General features: G+C 43.5%; 1 protein-coding gene across 1 annotated transcript in view; it reads right to left on the bottom strand.

Moving 5' to 3' along the window:
- The window catches only part of nek11 (NIMA-related kinase 11), a 298,330-nt gene that overhangs the window by 2,209 nt on the left and 272,227 nt on the right, over positions 1-23,894 (bottom strand). The window lies entirely within an intron of this gene.

The raw sequence follows: 23,894 nt of genomic DNA, 5'->3' as shown, positions 1-23,894 counted from the left end.
TCCTTAGACAGCAGCTTCCAAACCGATTGCAATGCCATCCAGGCAGCTGATACACAGGAACACCACCACCTATGTGTTCTCCTTCAAGCTACATACCACCCTGACTTGGAAATATATCGCCATGTCATTGGGTGAATATCCTCGAATTCTCTGTATAACAGGATTGTGGGTGTTCCCACACCAAATGGACTGCAGAGGTTCAAGAAGGCAGCTCATCACCTCCTGCTCCTGGGCAACGAGAAACGGGCAGTAGATGCAAGATCCAGCACATACCCTGCCAAGCCAGCAGCACCCACATTCCATGAATGAATCAGAAAGAAGTTGGTTTGTGTTGCTATGAGGATTGTGGCTCAGAGTTCTTGTCTATACATTGGAGAGATGGCTAGCCTTGTATCTGTCGATAGTATGTGACTGGTAGTGCAGGCACCTTATCTATTAGGAACTGCTGCCTGGCTCTGGGAAGTTTTGCAAACTTTTGTTGACACTATTATACATTATACTGTTCTCTGTCAGTATGTCCCTCAGTGGTCGACACTATTCCCTTTCCTCACTACCTCACACATGACTGATAATACCACTATTACCTCATGACCCTCCATCACTATCCATTCCCATTCCACTATGAAGTCAATAAACCTGTATTGAAATTTAATTCCTAGTGTATCAGGAGATAAGAATTCAAAATGTTGAATACATTTCAATAATTTCCAGGTGGTAATGGACTGACTTATGACAAAAAGTCTTCATGTAACATCTTCTGTTTCTTTCCCGAAAAGTCTTTGGTAAGTATTTGCCAAAGTGTGACTTCCTTTAACCACAGGCAACCCAAAGAGTCTACCTCAGCTTGAAGAGGGAATCAAACTGATGGTGCTAATCTGCCGGATTTGGAATACTGTGCACAGTTCTGGTAGCCACATTACCAAAAAGATGTGGACGCTTTGGAGAGAGTGCAGAGAAGGTTTATGAGGATGTTGCCTGGTATGGAAGGTGCTAGCTATGAAGCGAGGTTGAGCAGGTTAGGTTTGTTTTCATTAGAAAAAAAGAAATTGGCGTTTACAAAATCATGAAGGGTATAGACAGGGTGGATAGAGATAAGCTTTTTCCCGGGGTGAAGGATTCCATAACGAGAGGTCATGCTTTCAAGGTGAGAGGTGGAAAGTTTAAGGGGGATACACGTGACAAGTACTTCACACAGAGGGTGGTGGGCGTTTGGAACGCGTTGCCAGCAAAGGTGATAGAGGCAGGCATGGTAGATTCATTTAAGATGCATCTGGACACGTGCATGAGTAGGTGGGGAGCAGAGAGATACAGATGCTTAAGAATGGATCAACAGGTTTAGACAGCACATTTGGATCGGCTCAGGTTTGGAGGGCTGAAGGGCCTGTTCCTGGGCTGTAAATTTTCTTTGTTCTTTGTTCTTTGATCCACACACCAGACTTCTAGCCAGGTGAACTAACCAACTCCACCCCCTTAAATACTTGATGCAATTTGGAGCTCCTGCCGTCAGCACTCGGCAATCTACAGAGAGACTCATGAATACTGAACTCAACAAGCCTCTGTGTAATGGAAATGTTTCAGTTAGCCAGCCTTGTCACAAGTCAAATCCACCTCTTGCAATTACAATCAGATCCTTGTCATAGGAACACCTCCTCATCACTACCTCTGTTTCTCTTTTGAACTCTTAGAAGATGAGATGATAATGGATAAATTGCAAAAAAAAATATTTTAAATTATTCAAATTACTTTGTAAATAAGGTAAAGGTTAATACTTAAAGGCTGCTATTGTGGAATTCATCTCACAAGATTAAAATGTGAACTGATGATAATTTGAATGCACTTCTTCCCAGCAAGCCGTGCTAACAGATAAGCCAACACTGAGAAGCAAAAGTTCTACACGGCAGCATTTCCCCTCAATAGCACCCATTGTGGCTGGCAGTATTTAGCAAGATCAGGAATAAAGAGACATCAGACCCAATGGCACTGAGCTTTGACACTGGGTCTGTACAGCACATGTTGATACTGATCAAAATCCAGAGACTTCACATAAAAGGGATCAAAATGTTAGCCTTTAGAATGAAGTCTTGAATGATCTGCTTCTGGTGAAGGGATTGGGAAATGGTGATTTTTCTCAATGGCACTTCAGGTTCAGATCAGTGAATTTGGATTAAGATGGAAGTTAAGAACTGCCTGTAGAGTATTAACAGCAGGAGATTGTTTGCCTGAATCTTTCCTATAAGTCAATACTGGCCAAACCTAATCGAACCCACCAGAAATTATTTGCAGATTGTTCTGTTTTAACATGCGATTCGTCAACGTGAATTGGCTCTAACGCGATTGATGAATTTTGGACATTGTTTGTTATAACATGAACTTTCTGCTGAACAGGTATAGTGGGTTTTCCATAGCATGATCTTCTACTGCGCGAAGTTACAGAGCAACACGACTGCGGCATTACAGCAGAGTGAACTGCAACTTGTCTTTTTATAATTAAAGATTCTTGATTGAGTTTTAAACATATTTATAAGGGTTTTCATTACCCTCAATGCAACTGATTGTAACACTGGTTAGTTGTGTAATTTTGTGTAACCTGTTGGTCCATTCTTAAGCATCTGTATCCCTCTGCTCCCCACCTACTCATGCACGTGTCCAGCCGTATCTTAAATGAAATAGGAATGTAAAAATGTTTTTTTCTCATGTTGCAATTTTATTTTCCTGCAAAAAATATTTATTAAAAATTTGGAGGGAACATTGAACTCCCCCTCCATTCACTGATGACTCAACACCAATTCCAATCCTAATTCCAACTGCATTCACCTCCTAAACCCAGGTGGGGACCCAGCATCTGAAAATATCCATGATGGTGCAGGAGAGATGGCACTACAGCAAGGGACATGGTTACTGCATATGCAACAGCTTATGGTTAGAGTAATTTGGTGCTATCATCATCGTTCATTTACTAGAATCTAATTGGTAAAGAGAAACCACTAGCGAGTCTTAACAAGAAGATTACAACAGGATGCAGTTTGTTGCATGAGAGCAATCAGGTCGAAGTAACTAAGTTCAATATTGTTTATAGAACTATCAGGAGTGCTGTGATTTGGATGTGCTGTGGATTTGATGTGGATATAGGTCTTCACACATGAAGATCCGAATAGGTTCTGCCTTTCTTCACTCATATCCTTATGATGTTACTAGATTGGACAGAGTTTAATGCAGCCTCTGATATTAATCCTTTCAGAAACATTATTTTAAACAACAGTGGTGAGGATCTTTAAAGAGGCAGAAGTACCCAAGGAGCAAGTTTCCTTCGATGAGGCCGAAAGGTTTTCACTGAGGGTCTCTACCACCATTTCAAAAAAATGCAGGGAACCTCCAGGACGTAATCCTGGCCAATACTCCACCACCGAGGGAGGTTCCGGAGATCGCCCTATTGGCATGACATTGTGGAAGGGACGGCCAGAGTCTATCCTGGTATTGGGAGGCAATGGGTGAGGAGAAGGGATCGAGATCAGCTGAGTAATCCCATACTGCTGCAGTGATCCTGGCTGATTTCCGCTACTGTCACAAAGTCAAGCCCAGCTCACCATGCTGCAACATGGTACAGCCTCCACACACCTCGTGTTGGGGGCTTTTCTCCAACCCACAGAGCTAGGAGTTCGAGACAAGGATTTCCTGACAGGGAGGAATGCAGGCAGGAACACTCATTTCAACAGATAGAGGTGACAGCCTTTGACACCAAGGCTGCATTCGACCAGGTGGGGTGTCAAGGAACCCTAGCAAAACTGGAATCAATGGGTTTTGGAGCAAACTCTCCACTGGTTGGAGTCGTATCTGGCAAATAGGGAGATGGGCGCAGGTGTCGGAGGTCAGTCATCTCAGCTCCAGGACACCTCTGCAGGGGTTCCTCAGGGTAGTGTCCTAGACCTAACTAACCTTGGCTCCTTCATCCATGACCTTCCCTCCATCATAAGGTCTGAAGTGGGATGTTCATCAATAATTGCACCATGTTCAGCACTATTCGCAACTCCTCAGATACTGAAGCAGTCCATGTCCAAATGCAACAGGATCTGAACAACATCCAGGCTTGGGCTGACAAGTGGCAAGTAACACTCACAACACATAAGTGTCAGGCACTGACCATCTCCAAAAGAGACAACCTCATCGCCACCCCTTAGTATTACCATCACTGAAACTCTCACTATCCACACCTTGCAGGGTTACCATCGACTAGACGTTTAACTGGACCCACCACGTAAATACAGCGTTACTCTGACTGACAGAATTACATATGAATCTCAGAAAATCAATTAATCAATAAATGCTGGTCAACCAGTGATGCCTCTATTCCATAAGTGAATCAATCCAAAAAGAAACAGGAACAAGGGAGGGAAGAATGGGCTACTTACGTTTTGCTAAATAATGAAACCCACTAATCCGGACTGAAAAACAAGTATAAAACATCCCTATTCATTCACTGCAGAGAAAGATGGAGTGGCAGGCACATTGTAATGAAGCCACTAGCTCCTTACTATACAAATATGATTGTTAATTTTCCATTATTGGGCCTGTAATGAGCAAAAGAGTGATTTCTTTCACACCGAAAGGCAGTGCTCACCTTTGGCCATAATGAACGTGATCTGAAATCTATACACAGAACTGATGTTTTTCAATTGCACATTTCAAAAATATAGTAATATCCAACTGAAGTGTGGAAAATTATCTGAGATTCATGTGATTCTGTCAGTTTGGGTAAAGCTTGACAAGTGTAATGCTGAGAGGATGTTTCCCCTCGTGAGGGACATTAGAGCAAGGGGGTACAGTTTCTGAATACAAGTCTCCATTTAAGACAAAGATAAGGAGGAATTTCTTCTTCTGGAGGGTCATTTGTCTTTAGAAATCTTCTGCACAGCAAGACTGGATCGTCAGCTATATTCAAGGCTGAATTTGACATGTTCTTGAACCCCAGGGAGGGCAAAGGTTTTATGGAACAAGCAGCAAAGTAGAGTTTCCTGTGTTCTTAAGCTGACAAACAGGAGCAACAATAAACAAATAGACAGCCTATTCTTCTCATGGACTAGAACAACTTTGACAACACCAAGTGGTAACTGATTAGCGCATCACACTTGTGGCTCTCTTCATTTCATCAAGCTGTCAGTGGGTTGACAGCTAATCCAAACCCTCTCCTGATATTGGAACTAAACAAGAATTTCCTATAAAATCTTGTTCTGTGACTCACCTCGTCCTGTGCTTCAGTGGGCTAGAGGCAAGAGTCATGTGTGTGGTATTTGCACAAACCAGCCATGAATAAAAATGGCTTACAACTTCATACAAAACCATCACAATCGAAGACAAACAGTTTCTGTAATTAGATGCTAGAGACATGGAACTTTACTGCACTGTAGACACAATGAGATTGTTGAGATTTGCTAGCATTTGTAATCAGCTGTATGTATTTATTGCAGCTTGCAACTAAATGCACAAGTACATGGCTCTTAGTTTTCTTGTGAACACTCTCTTCTGGATCTGTGGTATGGCATTAATTGCACAGTGATGCTGTCCAATGAAACAGCTATTTATTGCTTGCTGTTCATGTTCACTGTAGGCCCTGCTGTGAAACATGGCACCATATTGTCTCAGGGACAATTTCTTCATTTTGAGTGTTCTCTTGTCAGAGAATTAGATAGTTGGATCAATGGGGTAAGCCAATGAGAGGCGGGAAATGGCTAGCACGGAGCCAGCATCGACCAGCCAGACTGAATGGCCTGTTTCTGTGCTGTCGACTCAGTGCATTTTTAACACAATTCTTGTCACTGTCTTAACGCATATTGAATTAAAACCCCTTGTTCCCATCTTCAAACATGGCAATGCTTTGCTTCAACATTCCCTTGCATCCTCCTCCAACAGGCCCTTTAGCTGATGGTCCTGTAAGCCTATCCTAGTCACCCCAGCAGTGCTCTCTCAGTGTAGTACTTTCAGATGGTTAGCTTCTATCAAACACACTTGCCCCAACCTTTACATTAACAGAGGATTTGCAAACTGATGGCATTTAGCCCAAACAATCCCTGCTAGTGTTTATGCTCCACATGAGCTTCCTCCTATCTTTCTAACATTGTAACCCTCCATTCCCATCTCTCTCGTGTGTTTTTCCAGCTTTCCCTTAAATGTATAGGTTCTACTGACCACAAATGTGGTTTTGAGATCTATGTCTTCACCACCATTTGTTTCCCATCGGTTCTCCTGATTCATTATGCACTCTGTAAGCTGCCCTCTCATATGTCTCACATTGCAGGATGTTTCAGTGCATTCAAGACTCTCCAGACATAGAGTCATAGAGATGTATAGTACGAAAACCGACCCTTCAGTCCAACTCATCCGTGCCAATAAATGTTGTAATTGTACCAGTCTCCACTACCTCCTCTGGCAGCTCATTCCCTACACGCACCACCCTCGTATGAAAAAGTTGCCTCTTAGATCCCATTTAAATCTTCCCCTCTCACTTTAAACCTACGTCCTCCAGTTTTAGACTCCCCTACCCTGGGGAAAAATCCTTGGAGATTCACTCAATCCATGCCCCTCATGATTTTATAAACCTCTATAAGGTCACCCCTTAGCCTCTGACGCTCCAGGGAAACAGCTCCAGACATCCAGGATGTGGGGCCTAACGGAATCTTAATATTTCAACCAGGATAGGCACAAAACCCAATTCTTAATTCCAAGTGGTCTCTGTACACGACCCTCGTGATTACAAGAAATATATGCTGTTGGTATCAAAGCACGTCAGCATCTCGCGGCTTCTCTGTTGTCTCTCTCCTTGTCAAATTCTCTGTCTTATGTCCATGTTCCTCCAGCTTAGCCTTCAATTACTCAGGTCCTACATTCTAGGCTCCCTTTCCAAACACCCCGTACCTCCGTATAGCCCATCTCTTTCAACAAACTTATGATGCCCCCTCTCCAATAGCAGCTTGATATCCAACTGTATTATCTGATTATGTCTCCAAGCAATTGCCAACATTACAGGCAACTTGGTGAGTTTGTTCTGGAGTCAGTGATACACACCAAGGGTCTGTGTAATTTGAAGAAAAACCAAACCAGTTCACTGCAGTGTTCATTATCACATGAGTCTGTTTACAACTGATGCTCACTGTGCTTGATTGGCTAATGCTGGGTGTGGACTCCAAGCTAAAGTTAACAGGCATAAGGAAAATATGAGCTACAATTTTAAAAATATATTCTTTCATGCAATCTACCAATTCTAGTTTGTGTTGATTATAATGAGTGACTTGACAGGGTCATTTCTGAAGGCAGTTAAGAGTAAACCTGTGGGTGTTGAGTCATTTGTAGGTGCAGATTTTCTTTCCTAAAGTGGGGGCATTAATGACCCATACTCGGTGTTAGGTTAATCAATGGTAGTTTCATGTTCACCATTACCATCACATTTATTCACTGAATTCAAACTTTGCCCGTTAGGATTTCCATCAGGTGAAATTTGAATCTGTGGCCCAAGCTATTAGCATTGGCCTCAGGATTATTAGTCCCGAGATAATATTGCTGCACCAATGTATCTAGAAGGACAAGAGCAGACATATGGAACACCATCACAATGCAAGTTCCACTCCAATATGTTCACCATTCTGACTTGGAAATATATCGCTCTTCCTTCACTGTCACTGGGTCAAAATCCTGGAACTCCCTCCCTAAGGGCATTGTGGGTCAACCTACAGCATATGGACGGCAGCAGTTCAAGAAGGCAGCTCACCCCCACCTTCTCAAGGGCAATCAGGGAGGGGTGATAAGGGCTTGGCCAGTGACACCCACATCCCATGAGAGAATTTTTAAAAATCTGCCTGGATAGTTTGTAGATAATGAAATATTTTGAAGTGTAATAGTGTCATAGAGTCATACAGCATGGAAACAGACCCTTCACTCCAACTTGTCCATGCTGACCAGGTTTCCTGAACTAAACTAGTCCCATTTGCCTGCGTTTGGCCCATATCCCTCTAAACCCTTTCCTATCCATGTACCTGTCCAAATCTCTTTTAAATGTTGTAATTGTAGCCATCTCTACCACTTCCTCTGACAGTTTGTTCCACATATGCACCACCCTCTGTGTGAAAAGTTACCCCTCAGGTTCTTTTAAATCTTTCTCCTCTCAACTTAAACCTGAGCCCTTTAGTTTTGGACTCACCTACCCTGAGGAAAAGACTTTCCCCAGGGTATTCATCCTATCCATGCCCCTCAGGATCTTTTAAACCTCTGTAAGGTCACCCCTCAGCCTCCTACTCTCCAGTGAAAAAAGTCACAGCTTATCCAGCCTCTCCAAAAACCAAAACCCTCCTGTCTCAGTAAATCCTCTCTTGTAAATCTTTTCTGTATCCTTTCCAGTGTAATTCTACAACAGGGCAAGCAGAACACGACACAGGACTTCAAGAGTAGTCTTATCAATGTCCTGTACAGGTGCAACAGGGTGACCCAACTCTGTATTGTACTCAGCACTCTGTATACTCAGCACTGTATTGTTCTGATGCATGTCAGATACAAAAAAATGCACAACAAATCAGGTAAACACAACCCTGACCATCTTGAATCCAACAGTCTCAAATTGAACAATTTCAAATGTTGTTGGATGTTACAGTTATCACTGTCACCTAAAGCACGAACGATGGTCTTTTTTAAGGAACCAAAAACATAGCTGAAGAATTGCTGTCAGGCAGTTCCTTAGATTTACTGATATTGATCATATAGACAATGCTCTCTGGCTGTTTGATGTAACTGACTGAAACTCATTGCCTGTTAATGTCTATAAAAGATTAACAGTCATACAGCTGAGGAATAAAAATCTCAGGTCTGACCGAGCTTCAGGAAATTCCTTGGTCCTGGACCGAGATGGAAACAGTGTGCAGAAGGAACACTGAGGTTACATTGAGTAAACGAAAGGCCAAGCTGAACAGCCTGACAGACAGCAGCTCAATTATTTTTGTCAGCAGTGAATTTCCCAAGAATGGAGAGTTTTAAAGATGTAGCTTGTCACTGAGGTTGATTCAGATGCCAATCGAAAAGTGATCCTTGCAAAGTAATTGCCAGGAGGGTAATTTGAACGTGTAAAATTTGTTCAGGGAGCAAATAATCTCAGCAGCTATTTCCAATCAGTTTGTACTGACTGGTCTTTGATTGTCAATTGGATTCTGACAATGACATTGTTCAGGAAGTAATTAGCAGGACTTTGTTGCTATTTTCTCATAATATTAGGGGGTTGTATAAATTTGTCTACAATTTTCTGACAGCTACAAATTGCCAGGCTTGCTGTTACCTGCAACAAATATTGCCCCTGGACACCCAGCAACCGGAAATAATTTCTCCCTATCCATCTTCTCTCACTAACAATCAATTCATCCCTTAACTTTCTAATGACATTCTACTTTGTTCTTGTGATTTAACAGGGGGCCAGTGATATCCCCATGCTGGGTAAATCTATACTGAACAGCTTCCAAGGCCAATATATTTTTCCTGCTCTGAGCGCTAGTAAATGGAAGAACTTGACCATTGTAATTGGCTCTCCCCCAGGACCCAAACTTAACCCAGTGCAAGTGGAGGGGCTTTTCAATGAGTTAAAGCTTTGCTCCCTCCATCTTTCATAATCCATTCTCAATTTGTTCAGGTATCCAATGAGAACAGTATCATGGAGCCTGGTAGTTCATTCATAGACTCCTAGATTCAGACAGTGGGGTGGCACTGTGGCTCAGTGGTTAGCACTGCAGCCTCACAGCACCGGGGGCCTGGGTTTGATTCCAGACTCGGGCAACTGTCTCTGTCTGTGTGGAGTTTGCACATTCTCCCCATGTCTGCATGGGTTTCCTCCAGGTGCTCTGGTTTCCTCCCACAATCCAAAGATGTGCAGGTTAGGTGGATTGGCCATGCTAAATTACCTGTAGTGTTAGGTGCATTAGTCAGGGGAAATGTAGAGAAATAGGGAATGGGTCTGGATGGATTACTCTTTGGAGGGTTGGTGTGGACTTGTTGGGCCAAAAGGCCTGTTTTCACACTGTAGGGATTCTAAGTTCAGTCCAGAAAAGGCCCTTCAGTCCATCGAGTCAGCATCGACATAACTACAGTCAGTTCTTCTATAACGTGATGGTTGAATTCTTGTGCATAGAACATAGAACATAGAACAATACAGCACAGAACTCCGCATTACAGAAAAATTGTGCAACTCCGCATTACAGAAAAATTGTGCTTTAGAAACAGCACTTAAAGTATTGACAATGTAATCATTTTACAGTTTTAAAAGTTCATGCTTTACAAATAGCGACCCCAATTTGTCAATCACGTTATGGCAAATTCGCTTTGAGGAAACACGTGTTATAGCAGAATGTCTTGCATTACTAAAACTGCACTAATCCCTATTTCCTGCACTTGTCCCACATACTTAAATGTTATGATATTTGAAGAACTCATCCAAACAGTTTTCAAAGGTTGTAAGATTTCCAGCTTCCACTCCTTCCCAGGCAGTACATTCCAGATTTTCACCGCCTGCTGAGTGAAAATGTTTTTTTTCCTAAATGTCTTCTGAATCTGCTGTCCCTTAACTTCATACTATATTCCCTTGTGATTGACCCCTCAACTAAGGGGAACAGCTGCTCTCTATTCACCCCATGCATACCCCTCATAATCTTATCCACCTTAATCATGTCCCCCCCCCTCAGTCTGTTCTCCTCAAAAGAAAACAACCCAAGCCTACATAGTCTGTCCTTGTAGCTCAATTTCTCCATCCTTATTTAGGACCTTCTTGTGTTGCAGTGGTGGTGTCCCTACCCTTGGTCTGGGAGGCCTGGGTTCAGGTCCTACCTGCTCCAGAGGTGTGTAATAACAGCATGTTTTGAGAAGATTTGTAGCTCAGATTGAAGTTCTGGATGTAGGTTTGCTCACTGAGCTAGAAGGTTCGTTTTCAGACATTTCATCACCATACTAGGTAACATCTTCAGTGAGCCTCCGGATGAAGCACTGGTGGTGTAGCCCACTTTCTATTTATGTGTTTGGGTTTCCTTGGGTTGGTGATGTCATTTCCTATTCTTTTTCTCAGGGAGTGGTAAATGTGATCGAAGTCAATGTGTTTGTTAATAGATTTCCAGTTGGAATGCCATGCTTCTAGGAATTCTTGTGCGTGTCTTTGTTTGGCTTGTCCTAGGATGGATGTGTTGTTCCAGTTGAAGTGATGTCCTTCCTCATATGCATGTGAGGATACTAGTGAGAATGGGCCATGTCTTTTTGTGGCTAATGGATGTTCATGTATCCTGGTGGCTAATTTTCTATCTGTTTGTCCAATGTAGTGTCTGTTACAGTTCTTGCAAGGTATTTTGTAAATGACATTAGTTTTGCTCATTGTCTGTATAGGGTCTTTCAAGTTCATGAGCTGCTGTTTTAGTGTGTTGGTGGATTTGTGGGCTATCATGATGCCAAGGGGTCTGAGTAGTCTGGCAGTCATTTCCAAGATGTCTTTGATGTAAGGCAGAGTGGCTACGGTCTCTGGACGTGTTTTGTCTGCTTGCTTGGGTTTGTTGCTGAGAAATTGATGTACTGTGTTCATTGTGTACCCATTCTTTTTGAATATACTGTATAGGTGATTTTCCACTGCTCTGCATAGTTCCTCTGTGCTGCAGTATGTGGTGGCTTGTTGAAATAACGTTCTAATGTTGGGATGATTGCTTTTGTAGCTCAATATTTGGTCCGAATGTGTTGTTTTCCTGTATACGCTGGTTTGAAGTTCCCCATTGGCTGTTCACTCTACTACTAGGAATGTTTGCTGTTGTTTTCCTTCTCTTTAGTGAATTTTATGTCAGTAAGGGTATTATTGATGATCTTGAAGGTTTCCTCTAATTTGTTTCGCTTAGTGATGACAAAGGTGTCATCCATGTAATGGACCCAAAGTTTGGGTTGGATGGTTGGCAGAGCTGTTTGTTTGAGTCTCTGCATTACTGCCTTGGCTAAGAACCCTGATATCAGAGATCTCATGGCGGTTCCATTGGTTTGTCTGTAGATTTTGTTGTTGAAGGTGAAGTGGGTGGTAAGGCATAGGTCCACTAGCTTGACGATATTGTCCTTGCTGATGAAGTTGGTGGTGTTTGATGTATGTGTCTTTGGGTCTTCCAATAGTGTAGTCAGTGTTTCCTTGGCCAGGTTGATGTTGATGGAAATAACATCACCATAGGAAATGACATCACCACAGGAAATGACATCACCAACCCAAGGACACCTAAACACATAAATAGAAAGTGGGCTACACCACCAGTGCTTCATCCAGAGGCTCACTGAAGATGTTACATAGTATGATGAGCAAATTCTGAAAACGAACGTTCCAGCTGAGTGAGCAAACCTACATCCAGTGTGTAATAACATTTCTGAAGGGGTTGGTTAGAAAAATAGGTTAAATCGAAAAAGAAATGGAAACAGTGTTCCCTCTAATCCTTTTCTCTCCTGTGATGGACCTTTCAAATCCATGCACAGTGGTGACCACCTGAAAGGGAAGTCAATACTGTGATCCATGTTGGCAGGCTATTCACAGAACATCAGAGTGGCTTTATGCAGCTTACAGATAAGGTTGTTTTGGAGTATCACTGGGAAACAAATTTGGAATAAACCTTTGGGTGTTGACCACGGACATTACGCAACACCTTGACCCATAACAGTTGACTTGCCAACCAATCAGTATTTCTCATGTAGTATAGATTGGTGCTCCCTTGGAATTTTGGCATTCTTGCAAATGTCCTAATACATTCAAGATGAAGAGCTTTGATAGTATGTCTCTTTTTCACTGAAATCCCTGCATGGCAAGTTCAAGGAGGATTGGGATGCAGCAGGATTGACAACTGGAGATTGGAGCCTCAGAACCCACACAAACTTGCTTTCACTGACATGGGGAGCCAAGAGCTAAGGAATAGTCAGACGGCCCAGACGTACCATTGGTCGGATATTTATTTTTGCAGTTTAGGTGGGAGTCACACATGGGGATCCTGTGTAATTCCCAGACAGCGCAAACCCTGCCAGAGTCACCTGGGAAAATGAAGGTCCTGCATTTGGAACTCTCCAAAACTCGGAGAATTTGGAGGGTTCAGCTGCATTTAAATAAATTGTTTATCAGCAAAGTTAGGTTATTAAAACCGATCCAGTAACACCCTCCCCAGACCCCAACACACCTTAGGCCCTGATCAAACAACACACCTCACCCCCACCCCACCCACCAGTCCTAGGACCTGACACAGTCACAGGTGCTGACCCTGTCCCCACTGGATCCAATATCTCCCATCCAGCCTGATTTACCCTAAATATGTCATCACTAATATTGACCCGTTATCACCTCACACCTTAGAATTGTACCCGTGCACCCTACCCACCTGGCAGACCACTCCTGTCCATTTGGCACTCTACCCCAACCCAACTGCCCTCTCGGCACCCTCACCACACATTTACCTTACATAGAGTTATACAGCACGGAAACCAACCCTGTGTCCCACCTGCCTCTGCTAGGCCTATATCCCTCCAAACCTTTCCTATCCATGTACCTATCCAAATGTCCTTTAAACATTGTACCAGAAGATCCACCACATCCTCTAGAAGTTCATTTCACACATGAACCACTCTCTGTGTAAAACATTTGCCCCTTATGTCTTTTTAAAATCTTTCTCCTCTCACCTTAAAAAAATGACTCCAGTCTTGAAATCTCCCACCCTAGGGAAAAGACACCTGTCATTCACCTTATCTATATCCCACATGAATTTATAAACCTCTGTCAGGTTAGCCCTCAACCTCCTACACTCCAGTGAGAAAAGTCCCAGCCTTTTCAGCCTTTTCAGCCTCTCCTTATAACTCAAACCCTCCATTCCTGGCAACACCCTGGTAAATCTTTGCTGAACCCTCTCCAGCTTAATAATATCCTTCCTTCACATACTCCCCATTTAACAAAAGCTGACAGCGTGATTGTCTGTGATGCCAGACATTTTAAATCACAGAATGCTGCAAATGATTGCAGTGGGAAAGGGGATGTGCTTTCCCTTTCCCAGACTAGCAGCACCACTAATCCAGAATCCTTCCCCAGACTATGCTGCACCTACAAAGGAGCTGTCAGAATGGAAGAATGTTCTCACATTTCTGAAGGAGTCTTGGTCAGAATCTCCTGTCAGAAATGCGGGGCTTTCTCGTTGTGTAACAATGGAGTAGAGTGGTAATCATGTGAGACTGCTACTCCTTGGAAAATGTGGAATATTTGCAGCTTGGAGAGCTGTCACCATCTGCCCGGCATTTCCCTGAGAGCTGGTTTTATTTAGAAAAGCAATTCCACTTATTGCTGTTTACACAAATACATTGATAGTGGGACAATCAGCCATATCCCTGCTCTCTCATTTCACTCCTCACTGGCATCAGTTTGTCCATTCAGAACAGGCTTTCAATGTTAGCATGGGTAATTATTCTCACTGCTGCTAATGAGAAACAACCCAATTATATTTTAATGTCAGCCTGCCTTTTTCATTACCTAGTGAGAAATTCAGGCATATAACTCGGGAGTTTTTGTAAATCGTCTTTAATAATGGTCATCCAAAGTGTTAAGCACATCTCAGGAATTGCTCAGGATAAGTTTCATCTTTCTAATAAGGGTCAAATAATTACATTTGAGATTAAACATGTTCCACAAAAGTTAACTGATCATAGTCTGGAACAAAAATGGATGCACTAAGTGCTACATGACACCCAAGGTTCACTTTATAACACTCTAACCTCCTACTGACAAGATTATGGATACAAGTCCCATTCTGGAGCATGAGACACACAATCCAGTCTGACAGGGCAAGACTGAGCAAGAGCTGGAGATCCTGGTTTGAAACCAACATTAAGCTCAAGGGCTTCTTCCAGAAGAACTATTCTAAAGAAGGACCAGGATGATTTTTTGATGCCTTGACTGATAGTTATCCCTCAATTAACATCACAACAAACAAATTTTGCATGGAAGTGGTGAGGAAAAGGCTGGATTTCAGCATTGGTAATATAACTGGTGCAGGCTCGATGGGCTGAATGGCCTCCTCCTACTCTCTATTAATTCTGTGATCCTGTGAAATTATCTGGTCATTATTACACTGCCATTTGTGGGAGCTTACTATGCACATACTCACTGCTCTATTTCCTGTATCACACCTGTGGCTGCATTGACCATAAAACATTTTTGGATGTCCAGGCATGAAAGGTGCTATGTAAATGTAATTCACCCTTCTTCTCTTCCCATAACTGATTTATCTGAAAAAGCACAGCCAATTTAACGATCTTCCCATCCACACCAATATGTATTTCTCACAAGATAGTGAAATGAACTCTGCTTCACTCCACACAGAGTGCTGCCAGAGCTGCTGAGTTTCGCCAGCATTTTTAGTTCTTAATCCAAATTGGCTTTCCAATTGCCCCTGCAGGTTTGTTGCTCCTCTTCCTCTTGCATCCCAACAGATTTGTGAACCCTCTCAATTACCAGCCTCAACTGGACTGTCCATTAGCCAAGAATACTAACACTGACGTCTTCTGACAGTCTCTGGCTGTAGGCCTTTGGCCTTCTCTCTCTGCGCCTCTTTCTGTGTAACCCTTCAGCCTCTCCCTCAGTCACCTTCTGCTCTCAAACTACAGATTCTCTTTGACCCAGGTGGAGCACTGTAGGAATATGTTGATATGGGCAAGGGTTACTGGCCCAAATCCAGCATTCCCCAGACAACATTGCCACAGCTCTGGTCTCACAGCTGCCTGGCAGACAGTACCAGAGTGTACCAGAATCCCTACAGTGAGGAAGCAGGCCATTTGGCCCCACTGAGTCCACACTAACCCTCCAAAGAGCATCTCATCCAGACTCAGCTCCACAGCCCTATCCCCCCTAACCTTGCAATTCCCATGGCTAGTTCACCTGACCTGCACATCCTCATACATTATGGACAATTTTGCATGGTCAATCTATATAACCCTGCACATCCCTACACACTATGGGCAATTTACCATGGCCAATCCACCTAACCTGGACTGTGGGAGGAAACCAGAGCACCTGGAGGAAACCCACGCAGACAAGGGGAGAATGTACAAATTCCACACAGTCGCCCGAAGTTAGAATTGAACCTGGGTCCCTGATGCTGTGAGGCAGCTAATCACTGAGCCACTGTGCCTATACCGCAGCCACTGTATACTATTGTCAGTATAAAACTGATAGAAAACTTTTCAACATTCTGAGACACAAATGACCAGTGCGCAGAGGTCAGAACGTTTGATCTGCAGAAATATCCTTTTAGCCTGCCCCCCAGGAAGCTTCCATCTGCAGGATTTAATCTCGAGGGAGCCGACTGCAAACTCTCCTCTCATGGCTGGGACCAGCTGCCCAGCTGCACAGGTGAAGGTGAAGAGACACCAGTTGGTGATCCTGTCAGCACGCTGTGCTGATTCCGTACGCCAGAGATGCCAAGTTTAATACAGGCTGACAGACTGCCTGCTTAAAAGCTTTTCTGTGGTTCTGCACAGAGCATGTGTTCAAGTTAACACCACCTGCGATCTTTGCAATGTTCGAACTGTGAGAGAGCTGATTTTCTCTATGAATTTCCCCCAGCTTGTGGAAGGATTGGCCACACAGGTCATTCACTGGAGTTTCTACCTGAGTTATCCTGTTGGTGGTGATGCCAAAGTCTGCCCTCACAGGGTGTGGTTGAAGAAAATAGCAATGACATGGAGTTTTTACTGCAAGGGAAGAGGTCATTCAGCCCATCATATCTATGCTGGTTATCAAGAATCTGCACTAGAGCCATTTCTCAGCATCTATTCCACAGCCTTGTACGCTATGGCATTTCAAGTGTTCATTTAAATAGTTCGGAAATATCTTAAGGGTTCCTGCCTCTCCCACTCTTTCAGCAGTTCATTCCACATAACCACCAACCTCTAAGTGAAAATAATTTTCCTCAAATCCCCTCCTCCTCCTTAATGTGAACTTGTGCCCCTTGAGTACTGACTACAGGCAACATTTTTCTCCCGACCTACGCTGCGTGTGCCCGTCAGAACTTTGTACACCTCAGTCAGATCCCCACTCAGCCTTCTCCATATGAAGGAAAACCAACCCCAGCCTGCTTAGTCTCTCTTCGTAGCTGAAATACTCCAGCCTGTTAGGCAAGATCATGGTGAATCTCTTCTGCATCCTCAAATGCAATCACATTCTTCCTAAAGTGTTGCAACCAGAACTGCACACCACAATACTCCAGCTGTGGCCTTACTAACATTGTGCACAGCTCCATCATATCTCCTTATTCAATGCCTTCACTAATAAAGGCCATGTATTTTATATCTCGTATCCCATATGCCTTCTTATTTACCTGTCCTTTAAGGATCTATGGACATGCACACCAAAGTCCCACTAATTCTCTAGGTAAAAACAATGACTGCAGATGCTGGAAACCAGATTCTGGAGTAGAGTGGTGCTGGAAAAGCACAGCAGTTCAGGCAGCATCCGAGGACCAGAAAAATCCGACGTTTCGGGCAAAAGCCCTTCATCAGGAATACCTTTCGGGCTTTTGCCAGAAATGTCGGATTTTCCTGCTCCTCGGATGCTGCCTGAACTGCTGTGCTTTTCCAGCATCACTCTACTCCAGAATCCCACTAATTCTCTGTTGTCCCTAGACTCCTACCAACCAACATGCTTTCCCTTGGCTTGTTCATCCTCATCAAAATGCATACCCTCACCCTTGAACACCTTGAATGGCATTTACCACTTTTAAGCCCATCTGGCCAAGGGCAAGTTCGACGAGAACATGTATACGATGAAGCGAAGTGTGGAAGGATATATTGATGGGGTTAGATGAAGACAGGATGAGGTGACCCATACAGAGATTAAAGGCCAGCATGATTCAGTTGGGCCAAATGGCCTATTTCTGCATTGTCGACTTGATGTAACTCGAGATACAGCTCAGACTGTTCTGAAAAAGAGGGGAATTGCGAACTGGCAAGATGAAAACATGTGACACCTGTTATCTAGAATGCAGTGCCACAGTCAGCAAAGAACTGTTTTTATTATAGGAGAATCTGCCACTGTGACCATTGTAAATATTATCTTACAACCTGTTGGCAATATAATTAGCTTCAGGAGTAGGTTTCCAGAAACCTGATTTAAATTCTGTAATTAATCAGAATCTATTGTATCTGAAACGTGTTAATTTTGTAAATGTTAAGCAAGAGAAGAAGATATTGCCGAGCCAATGCAGTAGACCTCTTCCAGTGTGACAAACACTGAGCTAGATACTGAATGCACAAACCTGTCTCATTAAAACTCACTGGCAGCAACTGAAAAATACTGCAAAGTTCTGTTCCAGTGGCAAATTAATTCTGAACTTTTATGAAAAATACATAGATGAGCACCTTAGCTCAATGAAAGCAACTCAGTAACACGCTCTTAATATTCCCCCCTGGCCCTTTCTTGCTACGAGGGTAAGATAAACGTCTGGCTATTTTTCCTTTCGAATGGAATACACTTCTTCTTTCCAATTGGCTGCTTTGTATTATTCAGAAAGTAATCAATTTAATCAGAGAGAGCACTGTTTAGTTTAGCTGACACGTGTAGCTTTCCTTTGCTTACATATGTATAATTAATCTTCCCCTAACCTCTATCCCTCGCGCTAACATTAATAGCACACTTTAAGTTTTTGGTTTTAGTTCTAATTTTGGCATGATTCATTTCTTCATATAGTGTTCCTTTCTTTTTTAAATCATGCATGGGATGTGGATCTCATTGACAATCTATCACTCATCTCTAGCTACTCCTTGAGCTTATCTTCTTGAACAGCTGCAGTCTTCAGGCTGTGAGGAGACCCCCAGAGCAGGTTCCACAGTCTGGAACTCCATCTTCTCCCACCCACACAGAACAAGTTCCAGGAGTCTGACCATGTGACTGCTGTCATGTCTCCAAGTCAGGGTGGCGAGTGGCTTGGAGTGGAAGGTGCAGGTGGTAGGTGTTCCCGTGTATCTGCTGCTTGTATGAACAAAGAACAAAGAAAATTTACAGCCCAGGAACAGGCCCTTCGGCCCTCCAAGCCTGAGCCAATCCAAATGTATTGTCTAAACCTGTTGGTCAATTCCTAAGCATTTGTATTCTTCTGCTCCCCACCTACTCACCTGTCCAGACGCAACTTAAATGAATCTACCGTGCCTGCCTCTACCATGTCTGCTGGCAACGCGTTTCAGACACCCACCACCCTCTGTGTGAAGTACTTGCCGCGTGTATCCCCCTTAAACTTTCCACCTCCCACCTTGAAAGCGTGACCTCTCGTTATTGAATCCCTGACCCTGGGAAAAAGCTTGTCTCTATCCACCCTGTCTATACCCTTCATGATTTTGTAAACCTCAATCAGGTCCCCCCTCAATCTCCTTTTTTCGAGTGAAAGTAAACCTAACCTACTCAACCTCTCTTCATAGCTAGAGGTTGAGTGGGTTAGGTTTATAAGTATGGTAGAGGTTGTGAGCTTGGAAGGTGCTGTGCAAGGAAAAAGCGTTGGTGAATTTCTGCAGTGTGTCTGATAGATTTTGATGGAGCTTTGGTGAGGATGGCTCACACTGTTATGACCATGCATTATTGGAAGAGGAAGTGTTGTTTCAGTTTCCAATTTTGTTTTCCGTGCTTCATTCAGGGATGTGGGTGTCACTGCCTAGCACAGTGCCCTGTAGAAGGTAATTGCAAGCTGCTTTCCTGAACCATTTCTAATGTTTTATCAACATAGAATCATAGAATCCCTACTGTGTGGATACAAGTCCACACCAACCCTCCGAAGAGTAACCCACCCAGGCCCATTCCCCTACAGTTACCCCTGACTAATGCACCCAACCTACACATCCCTGAACATCCCTGGACAATTTAGCATGGCTAATTCACCTGACCTGCACATCTTTCGATTGTGGGAGGAAACTCACACAGACATGGAGAGAATGTGCAAACTCCACACAGACAGTTGCCCAAGGCTGGAATTGAACCTGGGTCCCTGGCGCTGTGAAGCAACAGTGCTAACCACTGGGCAACTCTGCCACCCCCCGCTAGTCACCATGCTACTTTAGTTCATAGCAAGTGGTCCTTCCCTTCATGAGGTTTGCCTTATGGGGATGGAAATGTGTTGCTGGAGAAGCGCAGCAGGTCAGGCAGCATCTAGGGAACAGGAGAATCGACGTTTCGGGCATTAGCCCTTCTTCAGGTTCAATGCCCGAAACGTCGATTCTCCTGTTCCCTAGATGCTGCCTGACCTGCTGCGCTTCTCCAGCAACACATTTCCATCTCTGATCTCCAGCATCTGCAGACCTCATTTTCTCTTGCCTTATGGGGATCACATCACGGTGACAACCAGACTAGCTTTTTAGTTCCAGATTTATTCATTGAGCTCAGATAGTACCATTCACCATTGTGGGATTTGAACCTGTGCCCCCACTACATTAGCCTGTGTCTCTAGAACACTAGCCCAGTGACAATCCCAATACACCACTGCAGCATTTTTAACATTCATCATCACACTGAGACAAGTGAGAATGTGGAACTTGGTATCATGTAGAGAGGCTGCAGCAGACAGCACTGACACAGTGGGGGGAAATGAGGCGTACATCAGGGAGACTATACAGAGGATCAGGGAGCTGAATTAGGAGGAAGGTTCTATGATGTATAAATCCCAGCACACATACAGTTGTCCAGAAAGCCCTGTTCCTGTATCTTAGCTTCTTTGTAATGTTAGTTGCATTTTGTCTAACTTTGCTGTCTGCAACTTGCTCGCCACATTTTCTACATTTCAAATTGACGTAATTAACTGTGTGTAATTTTAATTCAGTACAATTAGGGATCAAAACCAATTGGAGTTTTTTTTTTTAAATATTATTCTTCCTTGGAATTTGGGTATCACAGGCTAAACCAGCATTTACTGCCCTGTAGGCAGTTAGGAGTCTGTGGGTCTGGAGTCAGATGTAGACCAGACCAGGGAAGGACAGCAGATTTCCTTCACTAAAGGACATTGATGAACCTGATTGATCTTTATGAGAATGGTTACCTTTCAGCTTGCTTTGGAACATTAGCCTGTCCTCTGTATAGCTTAGCTTACTGATATTATCATAATAGCAGATTTTTCAATGAAAACAAAATCGGAATTAAGAGTCTGATGATGATCATCAATCCATTGTTGATTGTTGGTTCACTAGGGAAGGAAACTGCCATCCTTATCTGGTCTGGCCTTTCCGTGACTCCAGAGCCATGGTTATATGGTTGACTCTCAACAGCCCTCTGGGCAATTAAGGGATGGACAATAAGTGCTGGCCTAGCCAGCGGCGCTGTCATCCCATGAATGAATAAAAATAAAACATTGCCATCACTTCCCCATTCGTCCTAATTTGTGAAAGGTACTGTGTAAATGCATCCTTTCAGGTGACATAAGCGTTGAACTGTCCTCTGACACTCCATCCATTGGTGAGCTTATCCTAACCTTTTGCTCCCTGACTCCATAGACAGCACTCTTGGCTCTGAGTCAGCACATTCTGCACGGTCCTGCTCGAGCTGTGCTGCTTGGCTGATACTCTGGTGAGGAGAAAGTGAGGTCTGCAGATGCTGGAGATCAAAGTTGAAACTTTATTGCTGGAACAGCACAGCAGGTCAGGCAGCATCCAGGGAACAGGAGATTCGACGTTTCGGGCACAGGCCCTTCTTCAGGAATGAGCAGAGAGTGTTCAGCAGGAGAAGATAAAAGGTAGGGAGGAGGGACTTGGAGGAGGGGCGTTGGAAATGTGATAGGTGGAAAGAGGTCTTCTGTGCAGAGGAGATGACCTGGGGTGTGCAGTGAGAGAGGGACTCACTGAAATCTTTGTAGAGGGAGGCAGAGAGCTTCTTCAAGGAAGGCATCCTTGTAAGAGGATTCGCAGTAGGTTGAAATCTTCGAGGAGAAAGTGAGGTCTGCAGATGCTGGAGATCAAAGTTGAAACTTTATTGCTGGAACAGCACAGCAGGTCAGGCAGCATCCAGGGAACAGGAGATTCGACGTTTTGGGCACAGGCCCTTCTTCAGGAATGAGCAGAGAGTGTTCAGCAGGAGAAGATAAAAGGTAGGGAGGAGGGACTTGGAGGAGGGGCGTTGGAAATGTGATAGGTGGAAAGAGGTCTTCTGTGCAGAGGAGATGACCTGGGGTGTGCAGTGAGAGAGGGACTCACTGAAATCTTTGTAGAGGGAGGCAGAGAGCTTCTTCAAGGAAGGCATCCTTGTAAGAGGATTCGCAGTAGGTTGAAATCTTCGAGGAGAAAGTGAGGTCTGCAGATGCTGGAGATCAAAGTTGAAACTGGGAATGCTGCACTTCCAGAGGTGTGTGGCTTTGGATAAAGTGGGGCCCTGCTTGTTCTCTCAGGTGGCTACCATAGATTCCATGGAATTGCGTAGAAAAAGAGTCAGGGCATTCTCACCGGTCAATATTTAAGCCTCAATCATTAAGAGAAAAAGCAGATTATACAGTAACTGTCAAATTGTCGTTTGCAGAAATTGCTCTGCACAAATTGACAACTACATTACAATTAGTGACAATACTTCCAAAGTTTGGCATTGACTATAAAGTATCTGTGATCATGAAAGTGATACCATATAGAAACATAGAAGATAGAAGCAGGAGGAGGCCATTTGGCCCTTCAAGCCTGCTGTGCCATTCATCACAATCATGGCTGATCGTCCAACTCACAAGCCTAATCCTGCTTTCTCCCATAACCTTTGATCCCATTCGCCTCAAATGTTATATCTAGCCACCTCTTGAATACATTCAATGATTTGGCATCAATTACTTCCTGTGATAATGAATTGCACAATGGCTCACCACTCTTTGGGTGAAGAAATGTCTCCTCATCTCCATCCTAAATGGTCTACCACAAATCCTTAGACTGTGACCCCTGATTCTGGACACACCCACTGGAACATCCTCACTCCAACTGCCATGTTAGAATCTTATAAATCTCTGAGGTCTCTCCTCATTTGTCTGAATTTCAGTGAATACAATCCTAACCTAGTCAATCTCTCCTCATATGTCAATCCTGTCATCCCTGGAATCAGCCTGAGAAACCTTCACTGCACTCCCTCCAGAGCAAGAGCATCCTTCCTCAGAAAAGGAGAACAAACTGCACACCATATTCTAGGTGTGGCCTCACCAAGGCACTGTATAACTGCAACAACACATCCTTGCTCCTGTACTTGAAACCTCTCGCAATGAAGGCCAACATACCATTTGCCTTCTTTACCGCCTGCATGCTCATCTTCAGCGACTGGTGTACGAGGACGTACACATATGAATGCAAGTCCTTCCCAATCTTTTCAGGTGAAAAGACGATAATACTAAGTCTTGCCTAAAGAGACTAGAGCGGCCATATTTTGAAAACATTCCTTGCTAAATGAAGTTAGAATCAAGCCAGTCAGCAGTAGGTGCTCGGAGATATTTAAAAGGAAGATGATGGGGAACTAAAGCATCATTGACCTTTCTGAACCATTGACCTAGCCTTTGTCCTGTGTCTCATCAAGTTAAAATGTATTTCTCTGGGCACCAGTCGATATTCAATTACTGCTGAAATGTGTTTTCAGAGTTAAAAACAAGCAGAATCTTCGACTCTCTTTTAAATTTTTTAAATGGCAAAGGAATTCAATTCTTGGCTTTTGGTATACATAAGTTTCAATCTGTCTGCTTTAATGGATTTTTTTTTGCAAAAAAACAGGTTTCCCTTTGTTTTTTTATTTAAGACCTGTGGCTGTTCTTTGACCATCCTGAAGACATCATCAAATGTTACATAAACAGACGGTCCTTTCTCAATCAAAACAATTAAGCTGAATAAATTGTAAAACAAAACATTATTCCCTATTGATTGGG

Source organism: Chiloscyllium plagiosum, unplaced genomic scaffold (genome assembly GCF_037043375.1).
Source record: "Chiloscyllium plagiosum isolate Xiang-an unplaced genomic scaffold, Cpla_swu_hap1 HiC_scaffold_34, whole genome shotgun sequence".
NCBI lineage: Eukaryota > Metazoa > Chordata > Chondrichthyes > Orectolobiformes > Hemiscylliidae > Chiloscyllium > Chiloscyllium plagiosum.
The sequence above is the reverse complement of the archived record's forward strand: the minus strand, read 5'-3'. Positions and strand labels throughout refer to the sequence as shown.